The following is a 22,374-nucleotide window of genomic DNA, read 5'->3' as shown; positions in this document are numbered from 1 at the left end:
CAGTGTCTGAGAGATGAAGTTAGGCACCTTGTACTTTGAAATAATCAGTAGCAACAAGGTCAGTAAAGGATTGTAGTGGATTTGCAGTTGCTGAGAGTTTTGAAAGTTGGTGGGGTTTTCTTCTCAGAGATGTGCTTTCACATGCTTTGGTGGAGGATGTTTCCAGTGTGTGTATAAGGGGGAAGGACTGTACTTCATTCACCTGCATTTTTCCCTAGACTGAAAAAACAAGATGACTTGCAGTGCTTTCCATGTATTGTAACACATGTTGCTACCTGAACAAGGTTACAACAAAATGCCATACTTCAGAACTTGGCTGGTTTTCTCCTGGGTCAGGAGGACCATTTTTTCTCAGTGCCTAATTTTACTGCTGGGAGTGTGATTAATTATTGTGTACTTCCCTCTAGAGTATCAACACCTGGTGGCAGCTGGTGACAGGATATCAGATCCTCACTTTACAGAGTCCCCTCCTATTCCCAGGTTGGTGTATCATCTTTCTTTGTTCAGGATACTGTCAGTTATATTCAGGGATGAAAGAAATTTTTTTTCTGCCTTTAGATAGGCAAGGACATGGCTCAGTGTTCAGAAGTCAGCTGCTCACTGCTCTCCCCTTAACCCTCTGTCCTTCGGGCATTCCTCTCCTGCAGCCACATCTGCTGCGAGCAGACAGAGGCAGGCAGTGTGCACATGGCCTGGCAGCAGAACACCCCTGGCAGTCACTAAAACAGCAGAGGGTATGTCAGTGAAATAATTTTGTAACCTGAAACATGACTGACTGCCTGAGTCAAGTTGAAGCATTACCTTTAATGCTCCTTTTCAGGCAGCTTCACAATAAACCTGAAGGTTTAATTTGGCCTGGGAATTGAACTTGAGCATAGATAGCTATGAGATGGTGCTTTATAATGCCACAGACCATTTTTTTTGATATAGCAAAAAGACACATTTTTTTTATCCTGGCAGCTGAGCTAGGACAAATATACTCTAAAGCATTTTATTATTTTTTCTGTAAAAAACATATTTTATTTTACTTACTCTAGCATATATAGTATCAAAAATCTGATGTTCAAACTTTTACAGTGGTTTTGGTTGGCTTTTTCATTCACACTTTAAGATATCCTACAAAGGTTTTAATGAAACATTTTCTATATAGGATTAGTTTACTGTAAGATTTCTTTTTGAGAAGAACTGAAACTTGAGGAGACAGAGTTCTTGTAAGTCACTATCTTTAGTCTTGAAAGCACATATATGAGTGTTTCCACTGACTTGGAAATACTCAAGCACTCCTCTCAAACATGATTTTTAAATATGCTTTCCTCATCTGCTCTATTGAGATATTCATGTTTGAGAAAATAGTGACAGTATAGCCTTCTAGTGTTTGGCCCATATACATGTTGCTGTATTAATTTAAGTTAATAATAATGCACTATTGATTTCTAGGACATGCAGGAGCTGACTTAATAATAAAATTACAAACCAGACTGGATGTTTTCAATTTTAAAGAGCTCAAGTTAGGCTATTTAATAATTTTTTTCTCATAAAATGGCATAATCAACAAATAATAAATTTGGCATTCTATTTTGATGTTTCAGTATTTGGATAAAACTTGTGTTAATATAAGATGATAATGAGTATTGCCACATTGTGTCTGTTTTGAAAGTGCAGTCATGGGTGTCACTTTGTGACATCTTACAGTGTTTGTAATATTTAGTGAGTTTCATTCCCTTGCTGGTTGTCAGTTGAAACAGTGTTTGAGGCTGAGATTAAAATTGTCAGAATTGTTAAGTGTCCATCTCAGAGGCATATCAAATTTGAACATAATACTGTTCAATAGTTGAGCTCTATAGCTGACTGTATGCTTAACAGCACAAATTCATGTGTAGGTTAATTTTGCACTCTGAATTAACAAATGCTAGAAATAGTAGTAGGACTTGGTTATCTGTCAGGTTTGATTTTCCACCTCACCACAACCAAGTGTCACTATAATCAAAATAGTCAAGTGTTTTTATGGAATGCATTACTCTGTACCTGTTGTGCAAACTTCCCATTTGGTCCCTAATCCAGCACACCTGTGGCCAGTGAAGATGTAATTTTGCCCACTCTCCAGAATTTAACTTCCTTCTTTTATTTGGTTGTATGTACAGAAATATTTTTTTCTCATTAAAACCTGGTACTAAAACCCATGTGTCTACTCTAGGCAGTGGATATCCTGGGATTTTTTTCCTCCATGAATACAATAGTGACATTAAGTAGTTACATTGTTTGGAGTTCCTAGTGATACAGGCATCAGCAAAATTTAATGAGCTGTTTCAGCTTGCTTGACCTTGTTCTGTGACTCATTTGTGTATCATAGATTCAGGTAGGAAGCCAAGCACTCTCCAAGTCCTGGCAGAAGGTTGCTTACATGTTATCTGCTGCTGCAGCTTCTGTTTCAGCATCTGCTGCTGCCCAGAGAGGCACTGCCACTGTGCCATTTCCAGCAGCTTGCACGTTAGCCTGTGGTGGACAATTCTGGGGTGTGTTTGGACTCTTCAGAGAGGGGGCATGAGCTGGTGGTGGAGCAGTGGAACTGTTGTTGGAGAAGCTGTAGGATTCAGGAGCTTGCTGCAGACCTTCAAAGACCTTTTCCAGCCAAGGGGAGATTGAACAGCGTTCTGGTATCTGTTCTCTGTCCTTTCATTCTGTTAAAAGGGAAAGCTCTAGGAGAAATTGAAAGGTCTGTTGTTTTTAAGGTCCTCTGTTGATCAAGAGAATTACAGCAGATATGTTTGTTTTAAGGGAAGCTGAGGGTGGACTTTGTCACCAGTTTACTGAAGAGGTGACTGGGTTATGCCATCCAGTGTCATGGGATTTGGTATTTTTTGAGATAAATGACAAGTGAAGTGGTATTGTGGGTAAGAGGACAGAAAGACTTGTCAGAAAAAGGATGGTGACAGTACCTAGTGTTCATGTATTACCATAGGAACACTGATCCAACTTTGTCATTGTTGAATCCAACAACTAGTTATGTTGTGATAATAATGTGTTGTCTAACGAACAATGAATCTCTAGAGCATGGTCCATAGCTGTGATGTCTGCTTGTCTTCTTCATCAGTCACTCCCCCCCCCACCCCTGGCAGCTGGTCACTCATCTTCTGCTTGCATTTACTACCCCTGACCCACCAGCTGAAAACAGGACCCCTTCTGTTTCTGCCAAAATTATTTTGCTTAATTTACCAGGTTAAAACAGAAGATTTATTTCACTCAAAATGGACTGGGGAGCTTAGGTGGCAAAGCTGAAGCAGGTTCTGGTGACTGCGCTGAGAAACTGCTGGGGAGGGGTTAAGGAAATCAGTGGTATGTTAGCAGAGATATTGGAGATGAGATGTATCCACAGAATCTAGAATTGTAAACCTTTCTCCAACCTTCTGCTGGCAGACCTGTGCCAGCATTTTGCTTTTATGTTTCCCTCTGGTAGAGGGGAATTATACCCACATGTAATTTTAAGCAGAGAATAGATCCCCCTGCACCTGCTTACCTCACACTGAGGTAGAGCTGAGCTCTTACGTGTTTGGATTTCCATGTACTCTGTGAAGCTGTCTTTCATAGGATGTCTATTCGAATGAAACCTTCATCTTTAACCATCCAAAACGAACCTCTTGGGTTTTTTTTCAGGTTTTCTTAGTTGACCTAATTTTGTGGGTTAACAGAATTGGTCTGAAGGATTTATAAAAAGATTACCAAGAATTTTAAAAATTCATTTTGCAAATGTTTATATTGTCATGTAGCAACACTTGGCAACCCTTACAGATATAATACTTTAATTAATGAACAAACTGGTTTCTGTTCCTAAGTATACTTCAGCCATGATGGTGAGAGACAGAAATACTTTTATATCCTTTGCAAATGACTGTTTGTGAAATTTTTCCAGGAGCATCTGTCGATGTTAAATTGTTTTCATGTCCTTAAGTATACCAATATACTTCTATCATTATTGTTATTGTACTCTTCTGGGAGGGGGTGATTGCATCATTGTGTAACTCATTTGAGGTGAATTATTACAAATGCATTACCTAAAGTCTGATGTAGCAGCTTGCTTTGCCTCTGGATGTACATTTTGTGGCAGTCTAAGGCAGAGGTCAGACAAAACAGATTTTCAGGACAGCATGTTTTCAGAATGTTGATGGCATAAAAGGTCTTCATGTGTTTTCTGTGAGAAAACCATTATGTTAACTTTTGTCCCTATGAAATAAAAGCTGAATCAGAAATGGGGGTTGTAGTCTCTGTTTTATTGTTGTGTGTGACTAGCAGCTGAAAGGTCAAGTCAAACTGTTACTGTAGAAGCCCTCCATTGTGTTTACCAGGTAGGTAGGGGTTTTTCTTCTTTTCCCAAATTTATACACATTAGTCAGAGAAAACAACTAATTTAATGTTTTCCTGAAGGAAAAATAAAAGGTATTTTTAGAGAGAATGCCTTTACTGTGGAGAATTATTGCAGAATATTGTGTACTTCTTCACATACTTTCAGTTCAGACTAGGTTTAAGATCTCATGTCTTTGCCTCAACACCTCTCAAGAATATTACTTTTTCTAAAATTCCTTTATTCTCTAGGTCTCCTGGATTCACACCTTCCCTGTTTCAGATTGACATCAAGACATGTAGCAACATTAAATGTAGTTAGACACTTTTGTAGTTTGTTGGAATTTCTGGTTTATGATGTGGTGGATAACCGTATCAATTCTCCCTGTCTTCTTTTTGGAGCTGGAACATGTATGTTCAGATACAAGTTTCCATTCTGTATATGTTATTATCAGACTGAGCAGTAGTCTTGTTATAGGTGTTTCAATAGGCAGAAGTGTTTGTGCAGGTGTCATTTAAGGGAGAAAATGCATAATTGTGGTTCTTTTGCATAGTACTGTGATCATGTTTGCAATTATAATTTTGTTTCATAAATCCTGTACCTCCATATCTGACTTTTTCCAGAATGGTGCACAAATAGTGTACTTGGGTAGCTTTGAAAACATTCACTGGATACTGTCATATACTTGAGTAGAAAGGGGAAACTTAGTGTGTTACAGTATATTAAAGAAAATTAGTATATTTTCAGAAAGTTAAGTAGAAGTAATGTGCCTAACACTGTTACAATCACCTGCAACCACATCCCTGAGACAGACTATTTAGGATCTCCTAGGGAAGCACCAACCTGCTGCATGCAAGTAAGAATTAGCAATAAAAAAATTAAAGAGTGCTTGTTTAGGGTAGGGGAGTTAGTTTTCTCATGAAACAGAATAGCAGGAAGTAAGCTGCTGATAGCTTATGTAAAGCAGCAAGGGATCATATCATAAAACCAACAGGCCTGAGGATGAGAGCAATTAATGAAAAAAGAAACAAAAAAGTAATTTACTTTACTCTTTCTCCTTCCTCAATGAGATCATGGACTACTGTCTTAAAAAAAGGTTGTTTTAATTATTGTTATTATGAATATTAACATTAAATTAGTTTGATGTTACTCTTCAATTACACAGGAAGATTTCTGTGATCTCAGTCAGTAGTGGTATATTTTTGTCTGTTATGCAAAGCTGGAAAACATTTCTAATGAGTCTTGCTAAAAATGGGGAGCATTAAATGGAAAATTTAAGAAATAAAATTAGTTACAGAGGAACAGTAGATGAAACAGTCTGAATTTAGGCTACTGTGCTAGAACGTGAGCACTCCTGTTCCTTGACAGTGGATGGAGTTGAAATCAGTCAATTCTAGTCGGGTGTTTTTCAGAGCATACATATCTTTAAAGCTGATGAACCTTCAATAAATGCAGGACAAAATGGATTATAAGGTTAAACATATATATCAAAATGCTAAAGAGACATAGTTAGACTAAAATAGTAAATATAAATTATATATAGTACTTTGAATGTAGCATTGAGGATACTAAGTCTTTATGACAGGTTATTTGAGGAGAATATTGAGCTGTTTCCATTAATAACAGAATGACCTCTGTTAGCAGAAAGCAGGAGGAAAATCACATGTGTGAAGCTGTGCTTGCCATAATGTCTTCTTGTTCTCTTAGTCTCTGGTTCTCAATTTTGGTTTCATGGCTCTCTAGACCACAGAACCAAGAAAGATGATTCCTGGGAGGCTTTTGCAAAACAGACCATAGTAGCAGCAATTCTCTCTGGAACTGAACCTCCATGCCTGTTTAGGATATGTCTGACTGTTGTACCTTGCTTTTATGTGGAAGTGACAATAGCAGCGGTGATGGTTTGATTTCTTGGACTGATCCACAGGATCTCAGTCCTACAGGATTTGCTGGTAGGACTGCTTGCCTGGCTGAAGATGAGCATAGAGATGTAAGCTGTTTTTTGTGACTTGAAATGTAGCTGAGAGATAAAAATGTTGGCCTTTCAGCAGCCAGTTCTGTTTCTCAGCTGAGCTCCTCAACACCTCTTCTTTTTGTTTCCTGCAGTCTTTATTTTTTTTCCCTCTCTCTTCTCCATGATTTATGTATTCACCAATTGGTTAATGTAGCATGTATTTGGATAGGTAAGCCTGCTTCTAAAAATATTATTTCCTGAACAAGCAAGTAACCAGGTTGCGTTTCTAGCTAACTGTTCTTTAATAGCCAGGTCTCTGCCTGAGTGAGTTGCAATGGAAAATTGATTAATTCACATGAGCTTACCTTTTTTCACAATTTATTTTCTATCTCCTGCCTCTTCGAGTTATCACTTTTATCTTTCTCCATTAATTAGAGCAGCTGGAAGAGCAGTAATAAACATGCTTTCCTTTCCTTTGTGTTCACATCCTGAGCAGTGCAGAAATACCCTGTTGCATTCTTGTAAGCATCTAAAACATTCGTGGAACTCTAACTCGACATTTTTCTAAAAATTATGTTTATCTGGATTTCCTTTAATTCCATGAATTTGGTCTGCATCCGTATAGGGAGTCAGCACAAGTGTTTGAGGTAGCCAGTGTGGCCTGCATAAGGCAGTGGGATTGAAAGAATAAAAGAAATTGGAATAGAAGTAAACACTTTCTCATCTGACTGGAGCTGCAGAAAAACTTGCAGCAACCACCCTGACATGTGCATCTGTCGGATGCTTTTTTTGTTATCGTCTAAAACACAGATGTGGATAAATAATTCCCTGGTACTTCTTTAAGACATCAACAGTAATTTCCTGTAGTGTGGATGGCTTTCTGGGACTGCACAGCCTCCGCACCCTAACTCTCTGGTCTTTAAAAGAAAATTAATTAAAAAAAAAAAAAAGAGGCAGCTGCAGAAGTGCAGCTTTGGGTCCAGGACTGTCTAGCTAAGGGCGGTGCCTAGCTGTTCTCCCTCAGGAGAGGGTTTGATGGGGAACATGGTGATCCCTCCCCCTCTGCTCCCACCCTGTAAAGAGGCCAAACAATAACAGCAATACAGACACGGCTGTGTAACTTTGGCATGTGTCTGTGTGCTAGTGTCTGGGTGTACCAAATACTTTGTCTGTGATTAATAACATTCCTTGCATAGAAACTTCTGAAAATCTCAGCTTCACTCTTGATTTTTAGACTGATAAATACAGACATTAAAAAATCCACTGTGAGCAGTGTTTTGGTTTTTTTTCTTCTTCCCAGTATGTGATTATTATTCATGACTGTGTTGCAACATCCAGAAATGTAATGTGACTCACAGAATGAGCAGAAGAAAAAATACAGTTAAAGCTTTTTAATGAGGATTTCTTAGCCAACTACAAAGTGTCCCAGTTAAGAAACCACCGTTGGACTATATAAAATTTGTCCAGTCCTTGGTTTTATCTTCCTTCTGGATGTATTTGCAACATAGTTTCACTTAGGATATATTTCTGTTCATTCACATCCCTGATTTATTTTTTTTTTCTTTCTTGTATCAGGGATTACAACATTCTGACATCAAAAAAAATAAAACTACAGAACAACATGTTTACAAATAGTTTTGGATTTTGTGTTTGTGTGTGTAAGAAAGTAAAAGAGCAAAGGCCAAGTTTACCACTACTGGTGCAGTAACATCTCTAATGTTTTCAGATTAAGCTAGTATTCTTCAAAAACTATCCTTGCAAGGATTCCAGAGCAAATACAACCATCCTGTTAATGTAGCATAGCTCTGAAGAAGTATAATAGTGGGGGATCTGAAGCTTGTGAGATGATGTTGGGTGTGCTGTTCTACTTCAAGAATCAAAACTGACTCTCTTTCTGGAAAGATCAGTTCTTATTCTTGGGAAGTCTGGACTTTTCTTTCATTCATATGTTTTTGAATTTTGTAAGATTTATGAATTTTACTTCATGTCTTCTATCTCCTTACCTTTGTATCTTACTTGCACAATAGTGGGAAATCCATATTTGCTTAAAAGCTTTGAGTGCAAATCTGTAGAGATAGACAACCTAATACTTGTCTTTCAAGCCAGCTGTACCCACAAGTGATCATTTCCTTTGTAAAGTTAAGGATACAGCACAATCTTACTGCAGTCAGGATTGTACAGATTTGTATTTATTAAAGTATGTTTTAAAGGAATTTTCAAGGCTGATACGCATATTGTGGGCGAATTTGGAATAAAGACATGATATTGCTATGCCCTTGTTGGTTCTGTTGGGATATTCAGTAATTCAGTAACAAAAATGAATTCATTTTGGCTTTGTTTGTTGCAAGTATATTGTAGTGAGGTGTTCTCTATATAAAATGGCATTGCCTTTGCAATGCAAAACTGTACTCGGGCCTTGATTAGAATTATACTGTTTTCTGCCTTGTTTCAGAAATAGGTTGTGCCTTTTCAAACAGTAAGTTCTTCTAGATTTAAAAAAAAAAAAAAAAGTAAATCCAGATAGATTTAGCTCTTTGTTGGTATAAATTGCATTCCTCTGTCCATTTCCTTCTGGTTAGTTGCTTTGTTTCTTGTAGGGTGTGTGCTGGAACAGTTTGTGCAGATGGCATTCAAAGATGTAAGGAAAGTTGGCCTTCTTGGATCAGTTTAGTGACTCTGAATGAAGAACTGGAAATTAGAAAATTATAAGTGAGTTTGATTTTAGGATGCCGAAGCTTTAACTGTCTGAGTGTGCTTACCAATAGCATTAGGTGACGTGTGACAGTTGCTTATTTTTCTCCTGGGAAAACTTGATAACACTGCATTGTATTTTGCAAATATTTTCAGATCATGGTTTAATTCCTTTTGTTTCATGATTTTTGTGAGGTCTAAAGCTCACTGAGAGAAGTAGTATGGGGTATAAATTTGTCCCATCTCTATTTTCATTTCTTTGCGTGACTTGCCTTCAAGCTGTGGGTTTACAAGTGTGACTTCTGTCACACCTACTGCCAGGGGTATTTATAGGATGTTAACTTTCAGTGCACTTTCTGAAACAAATGGGCAAGGAGTGTGCAGAGGGAGGAAAGAGCAAGAGCTAGATCAGGTCAGAAAGTCATGGGTTAAGCAGTACCTCTGTCCCTCCCCTCTGCCTGTAGCATTCCCAAATAATATTGATTTTTTTTCTTTTTTTCTTTTTTTTTTTTTTTTCTTTGTGACTGTTGTGCAATCATGTGAATCTTAGGGTGAAAAATGTACCCGAGTGCTGTCCCAGTGTAGTACTTATTACTACCACAGTGGGAGGCCTGATGTCCTTGGATGGCAGTGCTCATCACAGCCTGATCTAGTTCAAGAGCAGCCAGCATTCCCCATCTGCCCCAGCCAGCTTTCTGCTACAGTAAGGCATTTAATAGGATCATTGGAGGGCTTAACAGGTACCACACGGATCAGAACCAGTGTAGGGAGAGGATGGGAAGGGAAAAGTGTGGTTTGGATTGGTAAAGAAGTGTCAGGGACAAGTTGAAGCCTGTAGTTTCTGGCTGAGAGTGAATCAGATATTATCCCGTGTCAGAGCTGTATCTACAATTTTTGCAATTTTTTTCCTCCACAGCCAGCTTATCAGTAGAAAGGAGAATATACCCAGATTTTAAACTATTCTCAGAAATATTGAGAAACATTATTTCTCAGCAGAGGCAAACCTATAACAAAAGGAGGAAGGAAGGAACTTAAAAGAGTGAGGAGAAGTAGATTTTCCTAGAGGCTTGACATTGTTGGGATGTGACCTAGGAATAACTTAGAGGTGATCCAAGAGGAGTTTGTGCAAGGCTGTACAAGGACAGGGATTTGTAGCTGTGTGGGATGTTGCTGTACTGCTGGCAAAGGCAGTGGCTTTGCCGAATCTGCCTTCACTAGGAAACACTGGAGGCGCAGTTGGAACGACAAAATGGTCAAAGTTGAAGCTGCCTGGTTCTTGATTGTGAATCCATTTAATTTCAGACACCTCCAGCCTTTCTGCTACCAAGGAATCATTTCTGGAGAGTTATGCTGGACTTGAGAAACACTCCGTTGTGTATTTTGAAAGATGACTTACTATCTGAAGGATTCCAACTAAACAGAGATGGCCAGATACCTTCCCTCTCAACTTTTGAAAAGTCTAGTGGCCTTTTTATATGCATGTTGTTTACTACCACCTTTCCTTTCCAACAATTCAACTAAAGTTCAGAAGATGAGCACAGTGTAAAAGTAGACTGTATTTTCTCAAATTCATTGTGCTCTACTTTTACAGTGTGCACTAAAATATCACTGAACCATACCTTTAAATTGCAAATTAAGAACTGATAGCTCCTCTCCAGGTGTCATCCATGAGAGAGATGGATGCCTGAGATTCTTTTCTATTGAAATCTTTCAAAATACAAGTTTGTAGATGACAAACAGTTGTCTTAAAAATATCAGAAGTGTATTGCCTGAATTTGTGATTAAGTTTTTAAATAACACAATGGTAGAAATTTTTCTGGGCCTGAAGTCCTAGCAGAGACTTCCTTTGGGCATAGGAGGAAGTTACCTTATAATCTCCTGATGCAATTTCTCCATGTGTGAATATTTAAGTCATTATGCATCTGGCAGCATTAGAAACCCACAGAAGTGTCACTCTGTGTTGCATGTGGTATCTACCCCCATGGGAGGTGCTGGCCGGCAAACCCAAAGTACTGGAACAGTAACACTGTGATAGATGCAGATCATATTTATTGGATTAAAATGTGATAGCGCCACTACTGGTGTTTCTTGGTGTTGTACACAAGGAGAAAAGAAGGTGCAGGAGTTTGGGTGTTAAGGCTTGGGTGAAAGCTGGTTCAAGTGTTGTTCTTCCATACACAGTGTCATGTTGGGCATATCCATTGCTCAGGTGTTCTTTAGGGCTGTGCTTGTGAATGGGGTTGTGGGAATATTTCCTTCCCTTCCAGAGACACCCGAGATGAACTATTTTGCAAAGCCTGAGATCCTACAAACACAAATACAAACCAGAAACTTCTTAAATCAGATTGCTATCCAGTCTTGAGGCAGTGTGATGAAGCCCCAAGTCTGTATGAGGCGATTGTATGAGCCTGAGTTGGGAGAAGGGTGGTGGGATCTCCTCTTGCAGGAGTGGAAAGGAGGTAGAGCATCTTGAGCTGCTTTAGGAATGGTACCAGAGGGTGTCACATAAATGGGGGCTTGCTAGGGCTTCTCATGTGGTGAATTTGTGTATAATGTAGCAGAAAAATAAAAAGCTAGGAGCTTTTGGATCTAAATTTTCTGCTCCCTTTCCTTCATCAAAACAGTATTTTCCCCTCCTCAGCCCTCTTCCAAAACCAAAAGCTGAACACAGTCACAAACCTTCCTTTTGGCTTGTTTTTATAAGATTAAGTGATATGTTTTTCAGGTGGGCCAGGATATCTCCAGAGCACATCATTCTGGTGTGTCCTCTCATGACTTCAGAGTTTCAGGCTGCCCCTTGTTCAGGAGAGCTGTTCTTCTCCTGTACTTTCTGACAGCCCATCTCATCCCACCCTTGCAGACCTGTAGCTTTCAAAGCCACTTATGAAGGAGGAGGTGATTAGCAAAGCAGGGTGTGAAAAGAGAAGCAGCTTGGGTTTCCACTTGAGCCCAGCAGAAGTGGGAGCCACATCCAGGTCTCTGCCACCCCAAGCCTGCTGGGCTGCGCTGCTCCCCTTGGAGCACATGATTTGGCATGTGTTTCTCTAGGAGCTGGGGCCAGCAGCAACGTGAAATTTGTGTTGTGCATTATTTGTTTATTATTTATTTATTTATTTGTGCAGCCTTAACTTTTCTGCTGGTGGGCTCCACCCTCTGCCACGCTGTGCGGCTGCACAAATATTTGCTCTGGGAAACAGTGGGGGGAGTAGCTCCATGCCAGGAATATGAGGCTGGGATGGAATGGAGGGCTAAAGCTGTTTAAATTGGCTTAAGCTGTGCTGTTGGTCAGAGTCTAGCTATGTCTTTTGGGCAAAAAGTGATCTAAGTTTCGTGGAAATACTCATCCCAGCAATGGGCACAGTCACTTTTTTAAGCCAGAATTATAATTAGCAAGAAACCTGATACAGTTCCAGGGATGAACATCCACCTGCATTCTCTCTTGCTAAATATGTTTACATTTTACATAGGATTTTTAAAAAAACACTGCTTCCAGATTTAGCTTAGAAATGGCACAATGTTTGCATAGCTTGTGCTAGTACATCACTACAGAATAATTTTTCAATTCAGTTGATTGCCTGGATAAGAATGTGTTGTTTCTTTCCTCCCTAAAACATAACTATTAGACTTTAATTATTAAAATGGTGCTTTCCCTGTGCCAGTGTTACAGTTCCTTGTAACCACTGCACACCTGGGTCAGATTTCTTCCCTCTATGCCCCATGATTTAGAAAGGGTTTTGCAGCACAAGAAACAAATGCTTTTAGATATAAGATTGGATTAGACTTAAGTTGTTGGAGAGAAGGAAATATACATCTATTCTGAGAGGTGGAAAATATATAGTGACTAAAATAATGACACAGTGTTTTCTCCTCATGGACTTTTTTCAACTGAGAAATACTAATGAAGTCATATTTTGATAAAGAGCTGTAGTGAAGATATTTTAGTACTGACTTAATTAATACTTTTAATCAGTAAGTCATAAAAAGTGTACTGCTGCTTCTTTTTTCAGATCTTCCTCTAAAGCAGGCTGCAAAAACAGGATGATAAACGACATCTAATAAAATCATACATGGGTAACTGCCCTTTAAACAATAAACTGGGACCCAGTTTTGCTTTTAAGTGACATGCAGGTGTCATAAGGACTCAATTACTTGGAAGTAACCCCGAAATTTAAACATAACCAGTAGTTGGAGATATTAATATCCATAAAACTATGGGCTTTATGCAGTGCGAAATTATGGGACTACTGTTTAATTATTACTGGCAGCGTTAATGACAGCTGTCCTGAAATGTATTGGAATTTTTCTCAATGTGTTTTCTAGAAGTAGCTTCAGGTTTTTCTTACTCTCATCTTCCCTGCTCATTGCAAGGTTGCTCCTGCTGCTTCCTTGGTTCCCAGCTCCTTGCCCTGCTGCTACACCCTCTCAGTTGGCTGTTCGGCTTGGGTCTCTGTGTCACGCCTTCCCTTATGGCCAGTGCACTGCTTTGGATTCTGCCTTTCTCTGGGAATTTGTGAAAAACCAGTGCATGTGCCAGCCCACAAACAGAGCATGAGCATACTCTTCCTACACAAACAAGGTAGAAGTAACTCTGCCCTCACCCTCTGCACCACATTTTTAAGATTACACTTCTGTCAGGCCATTCAGCATGCCCTGTGTGATTGTAGAGCCCATCCCAAGCACCTGCACTGCTGTGGGCTAGGCGGCTTTTAGGGTGTTGTTTTCTAGGCACAAGGGTTTGTTTAAAGAACATGAAGAGCGTATCAGAAATTTACTGGCTCTGGCATTGGCTGTCTGTCCGTGCTCCACGGGATGCTGCACTTTAACTAAATTTCCCCAAGCATTTTGGCCCTCCAAAGTTTCACTGTTTTTCAGGGGCTAATCAGTTTGGTGTGAGCAAGATGTTATTACTTGAAAAGATGAGCTGCTCTGCAGAAATATGTTTGTTCATTTAATTTAGGATGACAGAACACAGTTTTAAATCGTGCCAGGGGAGGTTTAGGTTGGACATTAGGAAGAATTTTATCGCAGAAGGGGTGGTCAGCCACTGGAATGGGCTGCCTAAGGAGGTGGCAGAGTCATCGTCCCTGGAGGTGGCACTTGATGCCATGGTGTAGTTGACAGGGGGTTGTTTGGTCGTGGGTCAGACACGATGATCTCAGAGGTATTTTCCGACTTGAGTCTGTGAATTATTACTCATGGTGGGGAGCGGGGGAATGTTTCGTAAGGATCGGAGGCAGCGGCGGGGAGCCGGGCGGGAGCAGGACGGCGCGGGGCGGGTCGGGCGCGCTCCGCACACGAGGGAGCCGGGCCGGGCCGAGCGGAGCCCGGGCGGGTCACGAGGCCGCCGCCGGCCCGTCCCACCCCGCACCCCGCCGCCACCTGCGGGCCGGGCCCGGCGGAGCGCCGGCCGCCGCCCCGGGGCGTGTCGTGTCGTTCCGAGCCGAGCCGCCCGGCCCCGCCGTGAGTCACCGTCCGGGGCCCGGGCACCACTTCCCCCTCTCGACAGGAGCCATTTTAGCTGCACGACGCTGCGGGGAGGCCGGGGCGGCGCCGCGGGCCCCGCGGCCGGCCGGTACGTGCTGCCCGGGGAGCGAGAGGCGGGCGGGCGGGCAGGGGGCAGCGCGGCGCCCCGGGCTGCGGGCGGCGGCTGCCGCTGCCTCGACGTGCGGCCGCGCCCGGGGCAGCGCTCCGCAGCCGTCGGGAGAAACTGCGGGGAAAAGGGAACTTCTGGAACAGCGCAGCACCAGGGAAAAGCGAAATATAAGTTGGGCCGTGAGTAAAGGGACGTCTCGGGGCAGCAGAGCCGTGAGCTGCCTGAAGCTGAGCCTGTTGCTGCGGGCAAAGGGCACCGCGGCTGTGCTTCTCTGAGCAGCGCGCTGCACGAGTGTGACAGCTGGCTTGTAATTCTGCTGCGTTTTATACTTTTGTCTCCTTTTAAGCGTGCGGCGGTGCCAGGCAGGCTGCCGGTCTGAGCCCTCCAGCCGCCGCTCAGCGGACTGTAAAATACACGTATTTTATTTATTCTGAAGCTGCGTGTGCCTGGACTCGGCTAACACGGAGCAGAGCTCGGTCTAGAGCGATTCGGGCAAAGTGTTGGCTATCAGCGCTGCGGCTTTGAGCACCTTCGCTCCACTGCCGATAGCGCGGTGTGGTCCGTGGAGACTTTAAAATGGCAGATTTAAAATATCATTTTAAAGACAGCTCACTCTCTGCGCCCTTAAATTGAAGTTCCCTTTCTGCCGAAACAGAGCTATTAACGGCAGCCACCGGGGTGTCCTTTCTAAAAAGATGGAGTTGTTATGCGGGCAGGTACTCACCTTTTCCTGAAAATTAATAAGAAATGGAAGTTACTGTGATGGTGTAGACCACCACCATACGTGGCAGACCAATTAGAAAATAGGCTTAGTGGTAGTTGTAATGGGAGAAGAAAATCTTGGAGGTAATTGTGGTGCATTAAATTGCTTCATAAACTTCCAGTGGTTGAAAACCACCTTGATTCTCCCAATTATGTACTTCTGAACTCTAGCAAAGTATTTTGAAAAAGAATCAATGTCTCCACTTTCTTTGAACGAAAATGTTCTTCTTTATAAGTTTTGTCTGAGTGTATAACTTTGGACCCTATACTTCAGTCTGTCACTTGAGAAATCAAATTCGATATCTTCTTACTGAAAATTAAATGACAGGGCACTTGAGCTGTTGTGCACAGGGGAATACTTTCCAGGTTCATTTACTCTCTAGAGCCTGTATCTGAGAAGTATAATGAAGTCTTGCTTAGTAGTGTGATCAGTTGCAGAGGAGGGAGAGAGGGAGGCAACCATTAAGTAAATGGTCATGTTTTGGGTGAGGCTGTCTCTTGCTTTCAGCCTTCCCAGTGTTCAGCCATATCTTCCTTCGGCATCTTACAGTACAATAGTGTTTTCACTATCTTTTCATTTAACGTTTTGATTTTTTTTTCTTTCTAAAAGCAACAAGTTTTACAAGTGTTCCGAAGATTTATTTGGTGCATTGTTACATGTTGAAAAAGAACAGATAAAATTACAGAGGAACCACTTGAAAAAAAATATTTTGAGTTAGTAATAGAGGTTTTTTTCTGAAAAATTCTTAAATATATTTGTATCTTTCTTTTTATCATCATGACTTTTATATTCAAATCCTAGGGCTCTCTGCTTGCAACTGGTATAACATGACCCTCCCTTTCCTTATCTCTTTTCTCCCTTTCTTTCTTTTGCACCAGACCCTGTTGAGACATCCAGCCCTAAAAACTGGAGGTTTTAAGTTTTTCTTTCTAAGTCATCTCCAAAGCTGCAGCTGCTTATCTTGGGCAGAAGGCTTTCTGTGTTCTGAAGGGTAAGTGGCTGCCACTGCTTTCTCTTGATCAGGGCTTCACAGAGGAGCAGTTCCTCTTTGAAGGCAAAAGCTGCCATGTTCAGTCTCTTGCTGCTGTACAAGAACTTTGCCAGGGCCACAGTCACATCTATGGTACAGTGGTGGAGCTAGGAAAAAATGATTTGAAAGTCCTCCCAAGACTTAGAGTTGGCAGCTTGGACAGATCTAGACGCAGAGAAGTGGATTGGAAGGTACAGAGAAATGGTGTTATTTTTTGTATAGCTGAAGCTCATGTTTGCCTCAAAAAAAAAAAAAAAATTTCCTACTTTTCCCCCCCTCAACCCCCCACACCCTCAAGGCAGAGATCTTTCAGTTTGAATTGAGTTTGTGATTTTTGAGAGAGCCATGGGAGTGGTGTCATTAGATGCCAGTTAAATTGGACATTATTGCCAGATCCCTGCTTTTACAGAAGTGCTGGTTTTCTAATGTGTTCTTTTCTCATTTGTTGAATATCAGAATTGCCAAGTCCATGGTCTTGGTCCTCAAATGAGAAGAAAAGAGGTAGACATCCAGATCTGAAGAATGTTGTTGGCCTGGTATAGCCTGATGTTTCAGGGTTGCTGCAAACTCATACTTCAGTTGTGTGTCTTAACTTTTTGGACACTTGATGTATGAAAAAAAGCCAAATACATGAGGTGTATTTCAGTGCAGCTGTATTCACGGGGGGGAACTGTGACAGGACTGTGCTCAGTGAGCTGATAGAAAAGAAAGAAAAATGGAGGATTTCCCTCTGTATCAGAAGAGAAGCTTTGATCTCCAAAACAGCTTTCTCTTCTTGCAGATGTTGCAAAAAATTCTCGGCTTTTGCTTGCAGATTTTGTTGTTTTCACTGACAGTTTTGGTAACTCCCTGAAGTTTTGTTGGGTGTGTGAGAAGGAGCAAGGACTTTCCCCACCACAGTGATTCAGCACAGGAGTGGCAGAAGGTGGAGTTCACCTCTCCAGCCTTGGTTACAATCTGCACCATAAGCTCTGAAACTTTGCTACCATATGCCAGTGATTTATGGTGCTTATAATTTTAATGCCACTGACGTGTTTTAGAGATTATTTGTATTCTTAAATCTTGCTTTCTTGAATCTTACCTAAGTGTTTCTCCACAGATAAAGTAGTTGACAGAGACTTTAGATGCTGGAATTTTAAGTCTTTTGCTTATCAAAAGTCTGCAGCAGCCGTGTGAAAGGCTCTGGATGTTTTCACTTTCCTGACCTGACCTGACTAATCTATGTAGACATAAAAACGATTTATTCTTCAATATGAGCCTGTCCTTTGGCAAAGCTTCCCACCGACTCCATGGTTGTACTGAGAGGATCCCATTGGATAGGGACCAAAGTGTACCCATTCTTACCTTGGTCTGCTTTAGGCTTTACCTGTCAGCCATCTTCAGTGTTGAATCAGAGGCTGGAGCACAGGTCATGTGTTTAAAAAGAGCTCACTCCTCTTGTGTCATGTGGAGTTTGTTCAAGGTTCAAGCAGGCTTCAATGTGAAACTGATAGTAGTTTGGTTAGCCTGGAAAGAACCCCCAATTCCTAAATTTGTGTGTAAAAATTATTTATCTCTATACTGGGGGAAAAGATACTATTGGTTAGGATAATTTGCTAGGAATAGGAATGCTAAGTACATAGGTTGGAAACTGTGGGAAAGGGTTGATTTGGGATGGATTGAATGTCACTGTTTTCATCTATAATTAGATATTTTAGTCTATTCCTAGAACACACTATATTTAACTCATCATCAACATTTCTGTGTGAATATACCAAATACATTTTTTGTTTTGTGGGGAATGTGCTGCACTTCTTGAATGCTGCCGTTAGCGTACTAACGGTTTCACCGCTGCACTTGTGAGCTCCTTCCGCATTTCTTTCACCTTCTAGCGTGGTAGTGGTTTGACTTCTGTAGTGGGTTCAGTTTAAATGTCATACCACACAAGTCTTGAGTTTCTGTTTCAGAAGACAGGAGTGAGCTTGGGTGATTCAAATTTTTATCTGCTCTTGAGAGAAAGAAACGTTTTTACTTATTTTGGCTGCATATACTGTTTTGTCATGCTGTATGTTCCTCTAGAGTTGTGTTTTTCTTGAGATCCTTTGATGGAGTGAATAAAGCTGACAGGTTAGAAGAAAACTACCTTGGTCTTCTGAGCTTTGTATCAAGTAATTTCTGTTCTCCAGTTTTTAGTTATCTTGGTGTTTATTCAGTTTTAAGTTGCAGCTAGGGAAAGAAGCAGCAAAATATAATTGTGAAACTGCAGTTACAATTTGTGATACCCAGTGCTGACCACTGTCAGAAAATTAATGTTTAACTTGCCCTTCCAACCAGACTCAATTTCAAGTTAAGAGTAAATTGACAAGGACAGTTTCCCCCTATTTGTGTCTGCTACATGTGCTGCCCTACATAATTTTGGAGCTCACAAGAATAGTTTCCCAAGGATGTGATGACATGGTTTGTTTTTAGTGGAGGCTGGCTTGCCAACCAGAAGATGACCCTTGTAGGAAGAGCTTCCATAAAAACTGTGTCTTGAAGGCACCAGGGCTTGCACATTGTCTGCTGATGACAGAACTTGCCTGGTATTGTCCTTGGAGGTGCCGGTTACATTATCCATTGCATCCTCTTCACGCGTTTTCTGTTTTAGGCTGTCATTCCTCTGCCTCCAGAGCCTCTGTAAACTATTTATTCTCTGTAGCTATTCAAGCTTTGTCCCGATGCCTGTAAATTAAGCATGCAAATGAGAGTATTAGCTATTAAGAAAATAATTGTGAAGCTTACAGGCTGTGGAGGGCAAAGGGTCGCAAACTGCACACATTGCAAGAATTGGCTTCCCTGTCTCGTGGTGCCTCTGACCCAGCTTGTTGAGAGCTACATGTGCCCAGCAAAGGGCTCCAGGTACTCTTGGTGCTGAGCTATTGAGAGGCCATCCAGTTGTTTGGAGTTTGTTTTTTTTAAAGACCAACTAATGCTTATTTCAAAGAGAGAAAAGAAGGAACTGTAGAGAGGAAGTGTCTATCTGGGGATCTTTCTTCTTTACAGAAAAAAGATAGTTTAGTCATATGAATGAAAATGAAACTTTCTGTGTTGAAAACCTGTCTAAAATTTGCAGAGGACGGCTTGCAGCATTTTCAAAAGTGCTGCTTCTTTTCAGTGCAAAAAGTGTATTTCTTTTAGTATCAGTTCAAAGCAACAATGAAATAAGTTACTTTTGAAGCAACTAAGTGAAACACAGTTTTAATTTGTCTGAAGGGCTGTAATCTGAGCAACCTGATCTAGTTGAGGATGTCCCTGCTCACAGTAGGGAGGCAGACTACGTGACCTTTAAAGGTCCCTTCTGACAAGAACTATTCTATGATTCTTGTGCAGAAACCATTGATTTAGACCATTTAAATATGGACTATGAAGGGATTTCCAGAGGAAAAAGCAGCAAGAAAGTTACTTTTGGGAGAATATTTTCCTATTTGGGCACTTCTGAAATACATGTATCTGATTTTGAATGCTTGATGTAATGCAACATTCTACCATTTGTTTTTATAAAGACCTAATTGTCTTTTAGTATGGTCCTTTAAATGACATGTATTAAATCTTGTTTCAGTGGTACTGAACTAGAAATCATTCTCAACAGTAAGAAATATTGAAAAACTTTTGCCAAACTACAAGATAAGAGCTTGGACTTGCAAATTTTTATTTTTTTTTATTTTTTTTTAATTATAACAGGGATATTTGCAGAAAAGGTTGAATACTTTTAAAGCAATGTAGCTAGAAGGGTATATTTTGCATCTAGATTCTGGTGTTTGTAATGTTTAAAGCCTCTCTTATGGGTGCCATATGTTTAGGTGGGCTTTGGAAGTGTTTTGTTAATTTGTGCTTTTAGACTTGATAAACAGAAAAGTTGTGATGACATTTATTGATATATGATGACGTGAAATCTGTGCATTTGAGGGGAGAGACGGTAGCAGTTATTGCTTGCAAATAGCTAGCTGGGTAAAATCATATTGCCTTGAGAGAGGAAACCCAGGACTACTGATGCATGCATGCTGCACAGATATAACATGGCAGTAAAAAAAGGAAAGGGAAAAAATCAGTGAGAAGTTTGGTGGGTTCATTTTTTCTGCCTTAAATGAGGATCTCTAGGTGGAGTGAAACTTCTACTGTGTGGAGAAAGCAGTTTCTTTCTGACAGAGGCTGACTTGGGAGAACCTGTTACACTGTCATGAACAAGCCTGGTATTTATTAACTAGATGGGAGAATAATGCTAGTGCCTTGATGCTGGCTCTGGTATTTTCTCACACCGTGTGTTTACAGAGCTTTGGAGCACAGTGCTTCAGCCTCACACCAGCTGCTTTTTCACTCATAAGTGAAGGCAGCTATGTAACTTCCCTGCTGATTTGGTGGCACATCCCATTAAACCCCGGCAGCAGCGGTTTGCATGGATGTGCCCTAGAGCACAGGTGGGAAATTTGTGCTATGCAGGTTGGATAGTGAACTGTCTGGGAGGTGATGGGTTGTAAATCCTTAAACAGCTCGTTTAGCATCTGCCCAGGCCCTTAGCTTGCCCTTAGGTAAGACTCAACAGGAAAACTGTATTACTTGAGGTAAAGTTGCAGTTTAAACACTAGACCTATGTTTTTGTGAGCATGTGAACCTGCACCAGTCTGATTTAATTTAAAATGTGCCTTTAGTGAATCAGTCAGAGATGGGCATGGTCATTCCTGGATGTTTCCTTGGCAGTAGCACTCATCCAGCTGCTTGAGGACTTCCATCCTCATTTTTTCTTGCTGACAGCATGGATTGTTTCTTAGCGCTTTATTGCCTTCCCCTCCTATCCGCAGTCCAAGCTGTTTGCGAGAGCAACCTTTTCCTTATCTGGTTCAGCCAAGATGGGCCAAGTTGGCAAGTCAGATGTCAATGCCACAGAAGTTGCTGGGCTGGTTGACTGAACCAGGTTAGGGATTGATTTCAGAGTGGTGGAACTGTGGAGTTTGTAAGAGCAATAGAATAGGGGTTGAGCAATAGAAGGAATGATGAAGTAGCACAGTAGTCCTTGGAAAAAAAACATTTTTCATGGCCAATGTTTCAGAAAAGCAGTTATTAGAATGATTGACCAACTCTCTTCTGCACATCACATTAAAACTTGTTTTCCAATTAATTATCTGAACACCACAGTTGGATGCTTCTGATTGAGAAGAGGAATGTGTTAACTAATAAATTAAGTATTGCCCAAAGTTATGTAAAGGCATAAGTCTTAATAATGTAAAATGGGAGGAAAAGTTGTCTGTTGTTAGTTTGGGATCATATGGAAATAAAAGCTTTCGTTCAAGGCAGAAGCTTGGGGTTTTTGTTCTTTTTACTTCAGAGAAGTAAAGTGAGGAGAAGGGGAAGGAAATGCAGGGATGAGAACTGCATTGCTGCAGTTTTGAAAGAATGTTAACTTCTTGCTTTGTTTAAAAATATTTTAGTTATTCCTGTTTGCTAAATTAGGTTATTGAAATGAAATGATGACCTTTGCTCTGAGCCTGAAACAATCCAGAAGGAAAGCAGGTGTTCGAGAAGATTAAACCTCTTACCTCAGCTAAGAAGTGTTCTGGTAGGGCTGGAGTTCTAAGGGTGCCATATTTGTGCTGGGACTGAAAATGTAAGAATGAGGAAGAATTTTAGAAGTTGATTATGGTCAGTTGCCAAGAGCAATGCCATGATAAATTATTAACTCATTGCACTGTACTGCCTTGTAGTGCAAACAGAATAGCTGGTTATTGTGCTCTGCTTGGTAAGTCAACACTGTAAAAAATTCCTCAGTTATCTGGAAAATGTCTTCTTTGGGGTGTTTATTAAAGGGATATGGTAGAATTAAAAACCATGTTCCCCTCTGCTGAAGCTGGTTCAAACCACTAGAAATCCATGAAGGCAGTCTGTCTGGGGAGCCTGGTCAGTGGTTGTCGGTCAGCTCAGTTTCACTTTTGCTCCTCTCTTTTCACAGTGCTTTGGTGTGGTGTGGTCACCCCTACCTTCCCCAAAAACACACCGGAGC

General features: G+C 40.9%; 1 protein-coding gene across 4 annotated transcripts in view; it reads left to right on the top strand.

The window, feature by feature from the left end:
- The window catches only part of ELF1 (E74 like ETS transcription factor 1), an 83,318-nt gene that overhangs the window by 4,574 nt on the left and 56,370 nt on the right, over positions 1-22,374 (top strand). The window contains exons 1-2 of one of the 4 annotated variants that reach the window (XM_015619158.2): positions 14,431-14,550; positions 16,213-16,325. The exons of 1 other annotated variant lie outside the window; for it this stretch is intronic. The gene's annotated coding sequence lies outside the window, so the exon portion shown is untranslated. Of the gene's footprint in view, positions 1-407; positions 481-14,430; positions 14,551-16,212; positions 16,326-22,374 lie in introns of those variants that run through there. 2 more of the 4 variants (XM_015619138.3, XM_015619149.2) reach the window with 2 other exon arrangements.

This window comes from Parus major, chromosome 1 (genome assembly GCF_001522545.3).
Source record: "Parus major isolate Abel chromosome 1, Parus_major1.1, whole genome shotgun sequence".
Taxonomy (NCBI): domain Eukaryota; kingdom Metazoa; phylum Chordata; class Aves; order Passeriformes; family Paridae; genus Parus; species Parus major.
This window is presented reverse-complemented; position numbering and strand designations above follow the sequence as displayed.